At 37.3% G+C, this 17,123-nt stretch overlaps 1 protein-coding gene across 1 annotated transcript in view; it reads right to left on the reverse strand.

Annotated features, from left to right (window-relative positions):
- The window catches only part of Dach2 (dachshund family transcription factor 2), a 494,618-nt gene that overhangs the window by 236,933 nt on the left and 240,562 nt on the right, over window positions 1-17,123 (reverse strand). The window lies entirely within an intron of this gene.

The raw sequence follows: 17,123 nt of genomic DNA on the forward strand, positions 1-17,123 counted from the left end.
CAAAGTTTTTGATTTCCAGCTTGCATGCAATATAGTTAGTATACTCAAAACTTCAATGTGAGGTTATTATCATAATGAAGATAGAATTATTTTCAAGTCAACCAACATATATAGTAAGTACAACTTTTTATTTGGTCGAGGACATTGATGATGTCTTTTAGTAGAATGGCAGTTTGCAAAGCTGAAAAAATATGGCTTTTGACAAAATATTATACTCAATAACCTAACAACAAAAATTATGAGATTCAAAGAGACATTAGAAAACTTATGTCTGGCTCACTAAGAAATTTAACATAGAGACTTCCGGTAAGACAGCAGAGCAGCTGCAGTGCAATAGCTCAGCTCCCTCCAGCACCGCAGATTTCTCACCCCTTAGAAACTTTTACCACTAGAAATACAACCAGCCTAAGTTGTAACAGTACAGGGATTCTGGCCAGGAAAGAAAAACCGACTTTGCACGTCTGAAAACACAGATTCGAGCTCTGGGCGGTTTCCCACCGCCCCGCCAGTGTCGGCGGCACCGGCACAGTGCCAATCACAGCAACCCGCACGCCACGGAGGTAAAGCACACAGCGGAGACCCACCGGCGCCTGAGAACGGACGACCTGAAATCGCCGAGAAAGCGTGAGTACCCACGAAAGATATTCTCACTCACGACCACAGAGCAACTCCGGCAAGGCAGCCCTGCCTCCACCGCCAGAGCAAAGCGCCATCTTTGCCACTGGCATAGGGTAAGACCAGATTGGAACTAAAGTGGGACTGGGAAAAGCAAGGTCAAATTAGCCATCTTTGAAAAGGGCAAGAGGGACCAATCAGCGAGAGCCGACTCTGCCCAGGAGAACGCCCCCTGCCCAGGTGGGAGGTGTGCCCTGGGCCTCAGCTTAGCCAGAGGTGCCCTGCCCTGCCCACCGGAACTTCTAAATTTTTTTTTTTTTTTTTGGCCAGTCCTGGGCCTTGGACTCAGGGCCTGAGCACTGTCCCTGGCTTCTTCCCGCTCAAGGCTAGCACTCTGCCACTTGAGCCACAGTGCCACTTCTGGCCGTTTTCTGTATATGTGGTGCTGGGGAATCGAACCTAGGGCCTCGTGTATCCGAGGCAGGCACTCTCGCCACTAGGCTATATCCCCAGCCCCGGAACTTCTAAATTTAAAGTGAAAACAGCCACCAGCTCCCAGCGGCAGGGAAACACCAGACTGAGGTTCCTGAGACAGTTAAACGGTCCCGTCAGAGAGGAAGCCCAATTCCCAGCCCGAAAAGGAGCTGCTTTCCAAAGCCACCTCCGCGAAAGAGGCCTCCTGATGCAGGAGGCAGAAGCTTTGCACAGGCAAGCACCTCTCAGCTGGGTAAAAGAGACCAGAGGCACAACTCCCTGCTGAGTTCACAGCCTATTCAAAGGCAGTCTGTAAAGGCCAGGGCCCTGCAGCAAACAGAGGAGCAAGATGAATTCTGCCAAACCCAGAAAATCAGGAATATAGACTGCACACCATCATAAGGCAACCAGAGACTGGGGAAACACGACCCAAACAAAGAAGAGTCCATTTTTTTTTCTTTATCTTTTCAACATTTCTTAAACTTAAAAAAAATTTTTTTTTTCAATTCGGAAACGTCGTCTTTTTTTTCCCCCATGTTTTCTATTTTTACCAGTTTGTTTTATCAAGTTTTTTTTTTCTTTTTTGTTTGTTTGGGTTGTTCCTTTGCTGATTTTTAAATTTCTTTTCCTTTTTATTTTATCTTCTTTTTTAAATAATTATTCTCTGTTGTGTGCGTCTGTCTCCCACTACTTTTACTTTATTTCTCTCTCTGCGTTCTCTCTTTAAAACTTACTTCTCTATAAAGAACACCTCCACTCTTTTCAGCTAACTCTCCATTATCTATCATTGCAACCTTATTCTCTCTACTGATTCTTCTCTTCTCGTCACTTCCACGTCACTGAAACTAAACCAAAATCACCACCTCCCCTCCCCAATACATTTTACTCTATTCTCTTTACTACCTCCAACTTACCCTGCTGACTTACTGCCTGGACCTCCAGTCTCCAATGACTCCTGGTTATTGGATAGACGGTATCCCAGCTTAATAAGAGTGAATCAAAGGGGTTCATAGAGAAAGCCAGTCCTAAAAGATCTTAATATAAAAACAAGAATTGCGTATAGGGTTGTAACAGTAAATAAGTAACTACTGAATACAGGGCGCAGGATCAGTTGTTATATTGAGATTGTATTCTTTAGGAACACCAAATCTAATTTTATAGACAGTTATACAGGGTATCTGTACATTATTGTGAACTTGTAAGATTTACACAACAGTGCTTGGTAAGGGCTGCGTTGGGTCTTAAACGGTGCTCACAGGTGCTGGTAGACTGGCATCCCCAATTCAAATGGGCAGAAGAAACAGAAGAAAGATGGCAAACAATGAAGTCTTATCTCCCACTCAAAACAAGCAGGAAGCAGAGCAGCCAATCAAAGACATAGAAGAGAGCCCTCAAAATGCTCTACAAAGTCTACTGATAAACATGATAAATGAAAAGTTCGAATCTCTTCAGTCAATTATTCTAGAGCGTGAGGAGGCAAAGCAAAAATTAATGGAGAATTTCATGGCATCCACAAATAGAAAGATAAATGAACTTCAAGAGTCAAATGAAAAGATAGCTAACCAGCTTAAAGATTTGACAGACAACTCTCAAAACCAAAGTAATGAAGTTAATGAAGTAAAGAAGTCCATACAAGACCTAAGAAATGACATGGAAATTATCAGGAAAGACCAGTCAGAAGCAAAAGAGATTCGAAATCAAGTAACTAGCCTACAGTCCCGACTAACTGAAGCAGAGGATCGAATTTCGGGAGCTGAAGATACCTTAGATTCTATGGAGAAAGATAAAAAATCAATACAAATCCAGTCCAATCAACAAAACAGATCGCTACAGGAGATTCAAGACACGATCAGGAAGCCCAATATAAGGATAATCTGTATTGAGGAAAACTTGGAGAAAGAGGTTAATGGGATAGGCAACCTATTTAACAAAATATTAGCTGAGAACTTCCCAAATATCCAGAAGGAAAGGCCTATACAGATACAAGAAGCATTTAGAACCCCAAATCGTCCAGACCAGAATAGGACATCCCACGACACATTGTGATCAAAACAGGTTCAGTAGAGTGCAAGGAAAAAATACTCAAAGCTGTTAAGGCAAAGAAAAAAAACACATATAAAGGAAAAGCAATCAGAATTACCCCAGACTTCTCAGCAGAGACCATGAAAGCAAGGAGAGCCAGGAATGAAGTATACCAAACTCTAAATAAAAATAACTACCAACCAAGAATTCTGTACCCAGCCAAACTCTCCTTCATAGCTGAAGGTCAAATAAAAGTCTTCCACAATAAGGAAAAACTGAAACAATATATCTCCACCAAACCAGCTTTACACAAAATCCTTAAAGATGTACTATACAGGGAAAATAATCAAGATCCCAATACAGACAGAGAAATAAACCCTAATTAGTAAACATCAGATCAAGAAATGGGAAGACACAGCTTTAAACAAGATAGTGATAATGAAAGGAACAAACGATCATCTCTCAATCCTAACTGTCAACATTAATGGACTTAATTCTACAATCAAACGACATAGGCTCATAAGTTGGATCAAAAATCAAGATCCATCTTTCTGCTGCCTCCAAGAGACACATCTATCCAGCAAAAGTAAACATCTTCTAAAAGTGAAAGGCTGGAAACAAATCTATCAAGCAAATGGCCCCGATAAGCAGGCTGGAGTTGCAATCCTAGTATCAGACAAAATTGACTTCAAATTAAAAAAGGTAAGAAGAGACAAAGAAGGTTACTACATACTAGTAAAAGGATCTCTCCTACAGGAAGAAATAACCATTCTAAATATCTACACACCAAATGCAGGAGCACCCAACTTCATCAAACAAACACTACTGGCTCTAAAATCACTCACAGACCCAAACACATTGATAGTTGGGGACTTTAACACTCCACTATCACCTCTGGACAGATCAACATGCCAAAAACTGAACAAAGAAACCACAGAACTAAACAATTGCATAGACCAACTAGACTTAATCAACATCTACAGAATATTCCACCTAGCAAGTACAGAATACACATTCTTTTCAGCAGGACATGGAACATTCTCCAAAATAGATCACATCTTAGGGCACAAAGAAAATCTGTACAAATTCACAAGTATCAAAACCATTCACTGCATTCTCTCAGACCACAATGGAATAAAATTAGAGCTCAACTCAACCAGCCACCACAGAAATTGCTACAATTCATGGAGACTAAACAACACACTGCTGAACCATAAGAGGGTCATTGAAGAAATTAAAACAGAAATTCAAATGTTTATGGAGTTCAACCAAGTTGAGGACACAAAGTACCACAAAGGCACACAAAGGCAGTTCTCAGAGGAAAATTTATATCTCTGAGTGCATATATCAACAAAGTGGAGAAACAGCAACTCAATAATTTAAGGAACCACCTTAATTTCCTTGAGAGAGAACAACAAGCCAAACCCCAAGTCAATAGACGGAAGCAAATAATTAAAATCAAATAAAAAATAAATCAATTAGAGACGAAAAAAAACATCGAAAGAATCAACAAAACAAAGAGTTGGTTCTTGGAAAAAATCAACAAGATAGACAGACCCCTGGCACACCTGACCCAAAAACAAAGGCAGCACACTCAAATAAACAAGATAAGAGATAAAACAGGTAACATCACCACAGAAATAACCGAAATTCAGAAAATAATAAGGGACTATTTTGCAAACCTTTATGCCAACAAATTCGAGAACTTGGAAGAAATGGACGATTTCCTAGAAAAAAATTGATACCCCCAAACTCAACCATGAAGAATTAAACCTTCTAAACAGACCCATATCCAGTATTGAAATAGAAACGGCAATAAATGATCTCCCATCCAAGAAAAGCCCAGGTCCAGACGGATTCACTGCAGAATTCTACAAGGCCTTCAAAACAGAACTCACACCAATATTTCTCAAACTCTTCAATGAAATTGAAAGAGAACGTTCACTTCCAGACTCATTCTATGAAGCCAGTATAACCCTCATCCCAAAACCAGGCAGGGACTCATCACGGAAAGCGGACTACAGACTGATCTCCCTGATGAACATAGATGCAAAAATTCTCAACAAAATTCTGGCCAATCGACTTCAACAGGTCATCAAAAAAATCATACACCACGATCAAACTGGATTCATCCCAGGGATGCAAAGTTGGTTCAATATACGCCAGTCAATTAATGTAATCCACCACATCAACCGGAGCAAGGTAAAGAACCACATGGTTTTATCTTTCGATGTGGAAAAAGCGTTAGATAAAATCCAGCACCCATTTATGCTAAAAGCCCTGGAAAAACTGGGATTCCAGGGAACATTCCTAAATATAATCAAGGCAGTTTATGACAAACCAACAGCAAAGCATGACTCTAAATGGTGAAAAACTAAAGCCATTCCCTTTAAAATCAGGAACAAGGCAGGGATGTCCACTCTCTCCCCTGCTCTTCAACATAGTACTAGAATTCCTAGCCAGAGCAATCAGGCAAGAAGAAAATATAAAGGGGATCCAAGTAGGTAAAGGTGAAGTTAAACTCTCTCCCACAGAACTACGCCTACTTAAATTAATCTTTGATAAAGGAGCTAAAACAATAGCTTGGAAGAAAGATAGCCTCTTTAACAAATGGTGCTGGCAAAACTGGCTCAACACATGCAACAAACTAAAACTAGATCCTTATATATCACCCTGCACCAAAATCAATTCCAAATGGATTAAAGACCTCGAAATCAAAACAGACACCCTGAAAACACTAAAGGAAGGAGTAGGAGAAACAATTGGGCTCCTTGGTGCAGGACAGAACTTCCTTAACAATGACCCAGAAAGGCTACAAATCAAAGAAAGGTTGGACAAATGGGACTGCATCAAACTGCAGAGCTTCTGCATGGCAAAGGACATAGCTTGCAAGATAAACAGAAAGCCCACAGACTGGGAGAAGATCTTTACCGGCCATTCAACGGACAAAGGCCTCATAACTAAAATATATGCAGAACTAAAAAAGTTACTTTCCTCCAAAACAAAACGGCAAAGAACTAATAGCCCACTTATCAAGTGGGCTAAAGACCTACAAAGAGACTTCTCTGATGAGGAAATGAGAATGGCCAAGAGACATATGAAAAAGTGCTCTACATCACTGACCATAAAGGAAATGCAAATCAAAACAACATTGAGATTCCATCTCACCCCAGTAAGAATGTCATATATCAAGAAAACTAACAATAACAGTTGTGGGAGGGGATGTGGCCAAAAGGGAACCCTACTTCATTGTTGGTGGGAATGTAAACTGGTTCAGCCACTCTGGCGAGCAGTATGGAGATTCCTCAGAAGGCTAAATGTAGAACTCCCCTATGACCCAGCAACCCCACTTTTGGGTATTTATCGAAAAAACTACAAACAAAATCAAAGTAAAGCCACCAGCACAACAATGTTCATTGCAGCGCAATTTGTCATAGCGAGAATCTGGAACCAACCCAGATGCCCCTCAGTAGACGAATGGATCAGGAAAATGTGGTACATATACACAATGGAATTTTATGCCTCTATCAGAAAGAATGACATTGCCCCATTTGTAAGGAAATGGAAGGACTTGGAAAAAATTATACTAAATGAAGTGAGCCAGACCCAAAGAAACATGGACTCTATGGTCTCCCTTATTGGGACTAATTAGCACAGGTTTACGCAAGTCACAACAGAGGATCACAAGAGCCCAATAGCTATACCCTCATGATCCCATAAGATGATGCTAAGTGAAATGAACTCCATTTTATGAAAATGATTGTTATATCAGAGTTGAAACTACTTTCAACATCCCATGTGTATCTGTAGATTCTACTATTGATGATGTTCGTGCATCACCTTCTTGTGATTGTATCTACACTATCTCTGTAATCTTATCTGAGTGTATGGGAAACAGTGTGTACTGGTATTAGAATTAGGAAATTCAAAGGGAATACCAAAATTGAGAGACAAAGGGTAAAATATGAGAAACAACAACAAAAGCAATACTTGCAAAACTGTTTGGTGTAAGTGAACTGAACACCTCAGGGGGGGACAGGGGGAGGGGGGAGGGGTGTATGAGGGACAAGGTAACAAACAGTACAAGAAATGTATCCAATGCCTAACGTGTGAAACTGTAACCTCTCTGTACATCAGTTTTATGATAAAAACTTAAAAAAAAAGAAATTTAACATAAACTTACTTTTGCCAACTTTGCAACAGTGAACTTCTCCATCAAGATAAGACAAACTGTACTTTTAAATGAAGACAACTTCTAGCAAGCTAACACAGAGGGCCTATTGCCCGATTCATTTCTCATATACTGTGCTAGTGTCATTTCTTCCACTGTACATCAAATTATGTATCAATCTGCTACAACAATTTATGCTAGTCTCATTTTGTGCCTCAATTTTACATACTGACTTTCCTTTCTTCTCAAATTGAGATATAATATATTTTATTTAATCATATGTCATTACCCTACTTACCCTTTTCTGATTTATGTCTTCCTAGTTCTTTTAAGGAAGGCTGACAAGAGAAATTTACTATTTACTTCAAAAGTGCTGAAGTAATATTCATCAGAATATATCCAGTTATTTGAAGAAAGCACATTATTTTGTTAACTAATTGCCACTCATGCTATACTTCCAGGGCTTCCCATTTTTCACATATCAAGCTTACTAATTTTATTAAATGCACCTCATTACTTTCTGGACTTTTTCATTGTAGACAATTCAGGGTCCATGCTCAGGACCACTTTCAGATAGATTGCTTGAAGAAGTAAACAGGCTGATACTTTCTCTACTTCCACATGATGAGACATACAACTACTAGCTGCTAATAGTCTAATAAGGAACATGGTGATTCCCAGCTATAATCGCAGCTATTGGCGTGTGGAGGTCAAATGATCATAGTTCAAGTCAAAAAGTGTAAGACTCCATCTCAACCAGTAAAATGTAAGATGTGGTCATGAATACCTATCATTCTAGTTAGCATAATAAGTGTAAATAAGAGGATCTCAGTCCAGGACAGCCTAGGTTAAAAACAAGACCTAATTTGAAAAATAACAAAAACAACATGAAAGTTGTAGAGTGCATGTTAAGCCTTGATTTGAAACCCTAGAATTGCATACACAAAAATGTCTGCATTGATCAGTCCTCATCTCTCAAAAAGTTCTTTAATGACAGATCACCATAGTCATAAAAGACTTTTTAAAGACTCTGGTGCAGCCTTAAATTCTGAGACTTCAGAAAATTTGTCAAACTTCCTATCATTGGATTTTTTATTAGATAATTCTTGACATATGTCCCAAATGACTTAGTAAAGTCTCATACCTATGACTTAAACTTCACAGAATCATATTCTCCATTATATAGTAGGCAGTTTACAGTTCCAGGTTAAATCCTTCAAAGTACATCTTAAGCTCCATGTAGGAAGCAAATATGTCAGGTTTTGTTTGTCATTGAAAGCTAAGCAATTCAAATGTGTCCAAAGTTTAAACAGTTTATTAATTCAATTAATTTTCATTGGCAGTAAATATTCTTCTAATGTTTCTACAGTTTTCCTATATTCCTTGTTTCTACAGGTTTTTCACTTGCTCCTTGGCAACATAAACAGAGATACAGCTTCATCATTTAGTCATCAGATAATTAGTTTTTAAGTCTTAGACTCTTGATTCATTATAGAATTTTGACAATACAATTCGATCAAATTTGGCTGGGACAAGAATAAAAAATGATATGATTAGGTGTTATTGCCTTATTTTTTCAGAGCCCTTAGAAATTATAAGTTCTGAAGGAAGTGGAAACATTTTCCCATGCTCCTGGATTGGGAGGATTAACATCATGAAAATGGCAATAACACCAAAGGCTATCTTCAAATTCAATGCAATACCCATCAATATCCCAACATCATTCATTAATGAAATAGAGGAAGCAATCCAAAAATTCATATGGAAAAATAAATGACCCTTAATAGCAAAAACAATCCTTAGCAGAAAGAACAGTACTGCAAGAATATCAGTACCAAACTTCAAACTCTATTACAAAGCTCTAGTAATAAAAAACAACTTGGTACTGGCACTAGAACACGCCTGAGGACCAATGGACTAGAACTTAAGTCCCAGAAAGGCTCCTGTAGACCTAGGGGTACATAATCCTTGATAAGGCAGCCAAACAGCCTCTTCAGCAAATGGTGCTGGCAAAATTGGTTAAACACCTGTAGAAAACTAAAGTTAGATCCTTATATGGGATACTGCAGCAGAATCAATTCCAAATGGATCAAAGATCTTGAGGTACAAGCAGATACCTTGAAAACATTGCAGGAAGGAATAGGAGAAACAATTGGGCTCCTTGGCACAGGTCAAAATTTCTTAATATAGACCCAGAAATACAACAAACAAAGAAAGGTTAGACAAATGGGATTGCACTAAACTGCAGAGCTTCTGCATGGCGAAGGACATAGCTAGCAAAATAAATATAAAGCCCATTGATTGGGAGAAGATCTTCACTAGCCATACAACATTAATGGCCTCATTTATATACTTAGAACTCAAAAAATTAAGTCCCCCCCAAAAAAATATCCTCAGAGAAACAACGGCCCCATTAGTAAGTGGGCTAAAGACTTCTCTGAAGAGGAAATTAAATTGGCCAATAGACACATTAAGAAATGCTCAACATCTCTGGCCATAAAACAAATGCAACTCAAAACAACATTGAGGGGCTGGGAATATAGCCTAGTGGTAAAGTGCTCATCTCATATATGTGAAGCCCTGGGTTTGATTCCTTATCACCACATATATAGAAAAAGCTGGAAGTGGTGCTGTGTGTGGCTCAAGTGGCAGAGTGCTATCCTTGAGCAAAAAGAAACCACAGACAGTGCTCAGGCCCTGAGTTCAAGCCTCAGGACTGGCAGAAAACAAACAAAATTTTGAGATTCCACCTCACCCCAGTTAGAATAGCTCTTATCAAGAAAACTAATAACAAAAGATGGTGGTGGGGATGTGGCCAAAAGGGAACCCCAGTACACTGTTGGTGGGAGTGTAAACTTGTTCAGCCACTCTGGAAAGTAGAATGGAGGTTCCTCAAAGTCTAAACATAGAGCTCCCCTATGACCCAGTTACCCCACTTCTGCACATTTTCCGAAAGGATCACAAACAAGGCTACCAGTCCACCCATGTTCATTGCAGCATTATTTACCATAGCTAAACTATGGAACCAACCCAGATGCCCCTTAGTAGATGACTGGATCAAGAAAACATGGTGTACATAAACACAATGTAATTCTATGTTTTTGTCAGAAAGAATGATATTGCCCCATTGGTAAGGAAATGGAAAGACTTGAAAAAAAATCATATCAAGTGAAGTGATCCAGACTGAAAGATACAGATTCCTGATTTCCCTCATTGGTAATAGTTAGTGTATGTCTAGAGTTGTCCTAGCAGATCATCACAATAGCTCAATACCTATATACGTATGATCATTTAAGATGAATGAATTTCAAGATAAGGAATTCCAAGATACGTTGTTATTTTTATTGTACTATGTGAATGCATTTCTTTTTCATTTGTCTTTCTTTCCTATGGCTTATCCCCTGTTGTCACTCTATTTGATTTTGGTGCCCTTGGTATTGTATATACATTTATCTGAATTAGGGAAGACAAGGGAAACATCAAAATCGTGAGACAAAGGACAAAGCATGAACCAATGCAATAGTGATACTCACAAGACAATATGTTGGAAATTAACTGTACAACTCCAGGGGGGAGGTGAGGGAGGGTAAGTGGGAAGAAAATGAGGGAGAAGGTAACAAGTTTGACAAGAAATGTACTCACTACTTTATGTATGTAACTGTGACCTGTCAGTGCACCACCTTGACAATAAAATTAAATTTAAAAATAAAAGAGAAATTTTAAGTTCGCATTCAGGGCTAACTATTTCTGTAGTCATATATATGCAGAGACAATAACATTTATTCTGGCATCTTGTGAACAAATATGTGCTAGGTATCCACTCACTCTCTCTGCCACATCAGTGACATAGAGGTTAAATGGTCATGTAGTAGAGACATGTGTTTTCTCGATTATTTTAAAATTCTCATATGATTGTTTCATGAATATAGTTGTGTGGTACAGTGGTCCCTAACCTATCATGGGAGTTAGTTCCAGAGAACCTCCCCCTCCTGCCCCCAAGCAATAGGTGAAAATCCATGAAGTACCAATAAGTGAACCACTACTATTCACTGATTTTCACCTATGGGAGGATGGGGGTGGAAGTGGATCTCTGGAACATAACTCCTGTGATAGGTGAGGGTCATGATTTACATATTTTGTGTTTTTTTAACCCTAGATACAGTGAAGATGAAATAAGTGAACTGTGATATTATGAGGAATGACTATACATATGTCCAAACAAGTTAAGATGTGTCAGTGAGCAAAGACGCCTTTGTTTTTAATTCAAGGCAAAGGTATGGGGGCCTACATTAAATTCATTGCAAATGAAAGTTTAGGGAAGTCTTTTATAATCAGAAAAAGCCCTGAAGAATACAAGACAAATTTATTCTTGCTTTTAGAAATCATCCCCTATAGTTAAATATTTGTAGCTCCAAAGTTGTTGCATATCTTTTCCAAGTACACAATCCTGAAAACAGAATGAAAGATTGAAAGATTCTGTAGAAAGTTGGGAAGGCTCATTTTTGATAGATGGTCCTACCATACTTCTTATCTTTGAGGGCTTTATTACATCAGGAAGATATTTACATATTAATCAAGACAAATAAGCATGTGGTGATTGAACTAGCAAACTGTTATTTTGATGACAATTTAATCAGCATGGGTTGAAAGGTCTATCATTCCAGCATCCTGTTTCTGCTAAAATATTGATTACGTTACTGATCTCAGTAATGCTTTATTTTACAGGGCACAAATAACCACGTAATTACTCTTTAATTGAATGATAATTGCTTCTTGGCAATTATTTGTTTTCAGTTTAATTACAAGGTTATTTGTAGCCTATAAATGAAACAGACCTTATTTTTGCTATGTTCCTACCCAAAGAGCACTTCTGACATATCACACATGCATACTGAAAAGAAAAGTTGTTAGGATACAAGATAAATAACCACATTAAATAGCAAACCTTTTCTTATGTCATTTAACTAAACTGTGAAGGCATTATGGAATCAACAGTAGCTCTATCAGTTGATATTCTTTGGGATCAAACTTTAACATAATTTATTCAGATATACCTTTGAAATATTTAGACAGTACTATTTCTACGATTTAATAGCATTACCTTCCAGCCTATAAACATTGTAAAACAGCAAGTTACATAAGAGAGCAATTCCTTAGTTCCTCTGCTGCCAAAAAAGGCCCATTTTATCATAACATCTACTCCACTACTCCAAGTTGTAACAGACAAAGTAGCTGATACTTTGCTCATTATGAGTATACAATTTCATAGTTCAATTTATTTTTCTTTCATGCAATCCTTCATTTATGATCAAGTGGTAAGCACATGAAAAAGGGTGGAAGTGATTTTTCATGTTTCAGAGAAGATAAAACCATTTATACCATATGTGAAAATGGAAACTAGTAAATGTAAGGGAACTAGTAAGAATGGGACCAAAGCAGGGGAGAACAATGGAGGATGTAGCACTAATCAAGATACACAAATAGAAATGCATAAATGGAAATGTTAATGAGAAAGCCTTGTGTACAGCTATTCAGAGACAACAAAAAGTAGAAAATAAAAATAAAAATTAAATGATGTAATAAACCCTCAAGGCATCTACTGTCATAGAGACAGTGCTTAATTTAGGAAAAAATCACAATTCATAACACCTTCTTCAATTAAGGTTTTTCTTACTATTCTTTAAAGGACACTGTCTACAGAGTTCTGAGAGAGAGTAAGAAAATTGTTGAAGATATGGCAGCAGTTAATAATACTATTTGTTAGAAGTTGACCACTGCAATAGAATTTCTGAAGTGGGAGCTATGGCCTGACATTCACTTTTCAAAGCTAGTTCTGATATTTAAAATCCCTCTTGATAGTAAATGAATATGAATGCATCATATTTTTAATCTTACATTATGATTCAGTAATCAAGAATGACATGAGCTTTGAAAGTGTTGTTCACCTGTCTGAGAACACTGCTCTGACTTCCAATCTGCTTGTTAAATAAGGGTCTTACCAGAACACTAGGACTTTTAACTGAATCATGGATTAGTAATCTCTTAAATTTGACATTTATTACATTTCAAGGATGCCATTGGTAGTTAAACTCTACCTGACCTTTCAGTATTTATGAAGAGAAACAAACTCTGACCTCACAGCAACCTGAATCCATCTTTTCTCAGTGATGGCAAACTGATCACTTGTCTAACCATTGTACTGAATTTTATTTGTAAGCAGATCAAAGGCAGCAGCAACCAATTCAGCAACTGGGAAAAAGCCATCCATGCAAAATGGGCAATTAACATTAATCATATATGAAATTGTTCAAGTTGATAACTGGAAACTGGTCACTATGGCAACTCCCATAAAATGGTGCTCATGTTTAACTGGCTGTCAATCAGTACTTGGCTCATGGGAACTTAGGCTATGCCTCATCGTTTCTCTAGAAGTTATCTATAGAAGGAACAAAAACCACACTAGAGGAAAGATCATTTAAATCTTATCACTATTTACTCTTTTTGTTAGAACTAATAAGCATATTGAAACTCAAATGTGGATATATTAAAATCATCAACACCAACATAACATTAGAAATAAAGAAGTTAATGTAATTCATTAATATAGTGTTTCAGATGAAGCAAAACCTCCAAGTTTTTAATGATCAATGCCTTAAAGTACTGGGGACTCTTGTAATGATTTGAATTATTTATAGATATTATTTTAAAGTGTGATTTTTCATTTCCTTGTTAATGTTAAATAACAGTTTTTAACTTCAAGAAAATGATAGTTGACAGTAAAGACAATTGAAGAGTGACTAGTTACTTGTAACCATGGAGCTACTTTTATGCTTAATTTACCTCTGTTCCATAGGTAAATGAAATGTGCTCTAGGCCTGGGGACACACCTTTGAAAGTGTTCTTGTCAGGTTAACTAAACTCAAATACAGATTTCATTTTTAATAAATACTATATAGTTGAACCACTAATTTATGATTTTAATTCTTACCAATCTCAACTTACCTGCATAATTCTTATTAATACTGATATCAATACATCTTAGTAAATGTATATAGTCTATAATATTAAATAACAACATCCCTTACAATATGTACCATATTGGTGTCAAAACAATTATAAAACAAAAGCAAATTTGAGCTTACAAAGTATATTACTGTGGGAAAGAACATTGAGAATTGACAAGACTTTTAATATTAACATTTGAGTATACATCAGTGATATTTCCAAATCAATATAATGTATCCTCTAAATCCTACTCTCTAGTCTTCTCTTGTTCTGTCAGTAATATAGGACTGCTCTTAGTTGCCTAAAACATAACTTTTGTTTTTTTTTTTTTTTTTTTTTTTTTTTTGGCCAGTCCTGGGCCTTGGACTCAGGGCCTGAGCACTGTCCCTGGCTTCCTTTTGCTCAAGGCTAGCACTCTGCCACTTGAGCCACAGCGCCACTTCTGGCCATTTTCTGTATATGTGGTGCTGGGGAATCGAACCCAGGGCCTCATGTATACAAGGCAAGCTCTCTTGCCACTAGGCCATATCCCCAGCCCCTAAAACATAACTTTTCACCCATTTCTCTCCAAGTCAATCTCAAATATTTTGATTCCAGTGTAATATTTGCTATAATGCCTCACCTCTCTGTGTTCCTTCTTCTGCTTCCTACACATTTATAATTCCTTGTAATAGATTGCTTCATTGTATTTTAGTCCATTGTCCATAAATTGTTTCTGCAATTTAGTGACATGGTTTCACTGTTTTCCTCTAGAACTTTTTCTAATGCTTTAAGATTGAATTAAATAATCACCCAGGATCAAAAGTCAAACCAATCCTAACATAAAGGTATTGAGTTCACAGAGTCTATCAATATGACCCCAATGTATCTTTTCTTTTCACCTATTACTTTTTAATTGAGTCTTCAACTTTGGCTGAACTAGTCAATTTACTACATACAATATAAGCAAAGAACACTTTCTCAGTGAAGCATCTTAAGATAGTAGAGTTCCTGAAGCTGGTTTCGTTAAATAAACTCTATTAGCTTAGGAACGGTTCAGTGTAATTTGCTTTCAATGTTGTTAGCTTGGGGTTTTTTTGTTTGTTTGTTTGTTTTTGTTCAGGTCGCTTTTACTTTTTTTTTTTTTTTTTTTTTTTTGGCCAGTCCTGGGCCTTGGACTCAGGGCCTGAGCACCATCCCTGGTTTCTTCCCGCTCAAGGCTAGTACTCTGCCACCTGAGCCACAGCGCCCCTTCTGACCGTTTTCCATATATGTGGTGCTGGGGAATCGAACCCAGAGCTTCATGTGTAGGAGGCAAGCACTCTTGCCACTAGGCCATATTCCCAGCCCCTCGTTTTTACTTTTATCATCACATAGGCTGAGTTTTTAAAATTATACTTTTATTGCTTTTAAGTAGTTGTACAAATGGGTTACCATTCAACAAATTCATTTATAAGTTAAAGATAAGGGCTGACTTTTATTTTTATTGCAAAGGATATTCCAGTACAAGTACTACTGAGCCTATCATAACTAACCACAATATTGTGTTCCATGTCTGATAAAGAATGCCCCATCAGTCATTGTCTGTCTGTATATATTCTTACGATAATCTCTAGAGTTAACATTTCACTTCTGAATTTCAATGAGAGGAAGCAGCAGCATGGTGATAATAGCACAAGTGCTGAGATCTTATCTTAGAAAGTAGAATAACTGTGTTGGGAAGGTGATTACTATTAATTGGAGTTCATGACTCTCTAGGGATAGGAATATAGTCTGGAAGCATTCATTCAATTGATAAGCACAAAAGGTTTTCTTGCTGGCTTAAAATCCTATTTCAAAGTTTGCATTTCATGAATAAAAATTAGCAACTCATAGTAAAAGCATTTTAACCATTGTAGATTAGTGAAATATGGCTTGTTATGATAGTATGATATGCAGTTGTGTGGTGGCATATGGAGTTGTATAGTACAATATGGTGTGGTATAGTATAGGATGGTGAAAATCACTGAAATTTAAGCCTGACTTCTAATCTAAGTTGTGGCAGATACAGTCCTCAGTTCTCCTCTTTCCTAAATGTTATAGTCAAAATTGTGAGAACTATAAATATGATGAGCTATCATATCCAAAATTATATTGTATTACATGGCAAAAGGGATTTTGCAGAAGTGATTGAGATAACTCATCAGTTTATGGTGTGTTAATCCCATTAGGCTCAATCTAAAAACAGAAGACTCCTAAAATTAACAGGAAGACAGACAATGTACGGTTACTTATTTTAAAGGGGTGAGAACTCGGTCAAGAAGCATATGGAAACTGAAACAGTCTCAATCTGATAACCAGGAAGGAAAACTGGTAAAGCCCTGTAATTGCAAAAAAGTAGACCCTTTCAAAATTTCCAATTAATTTTCAATCATGTTTTCCCTTAGGGCTTTCAATAACAGTCCAGCATGGTTCACCACCATTCAACACAGTAAGACTCTAAGAATCAAACTCAGTTAAACCCACTCATTTTTCTGACAAATTGGTTTTGTGTTGACACCAAATCATCCATAAATTTTCACTTTCTTATCTGTATGAACTACATATTTTCAATTTCATTAAATGGCAGGATGAGATTATGGAAAATTATAAAAATAAATAAGCAGAAAACACAATGTGTGTGTGATGCTATGGAATTTTCCTCAACTCAGAATTGTAGGTTACTAGTGAATATATCTGAACATTGGTAGGTAAAGTTAAAATTTTTGTGCAACTTTGTCTTAACTCTAACCAATATTATTCTCATTCAGAATTTCCTTCCTAAAGATAGAAAATCCTTGAAAAACAAGGTAGGATTGCTAAACTCCATGAAACAGGT

The sequence above is a fragment of the Perognathus longimembris genome, chromosome 28 (assembly GCF_023159225.1).
Source record: "Perognathus longimembris pacificus isolate PPM17 chromosome 28, ASM2315922v1, whole genome shotgun sequence".
In the NCBI taxonomy this organism is placed as follows: domain Eukaryota; kingdom Metazoa; phylum Chordata; class Mammalia; order Rodentia; family Heteromyidae; genus Perognathus; species Perognathus longimembris.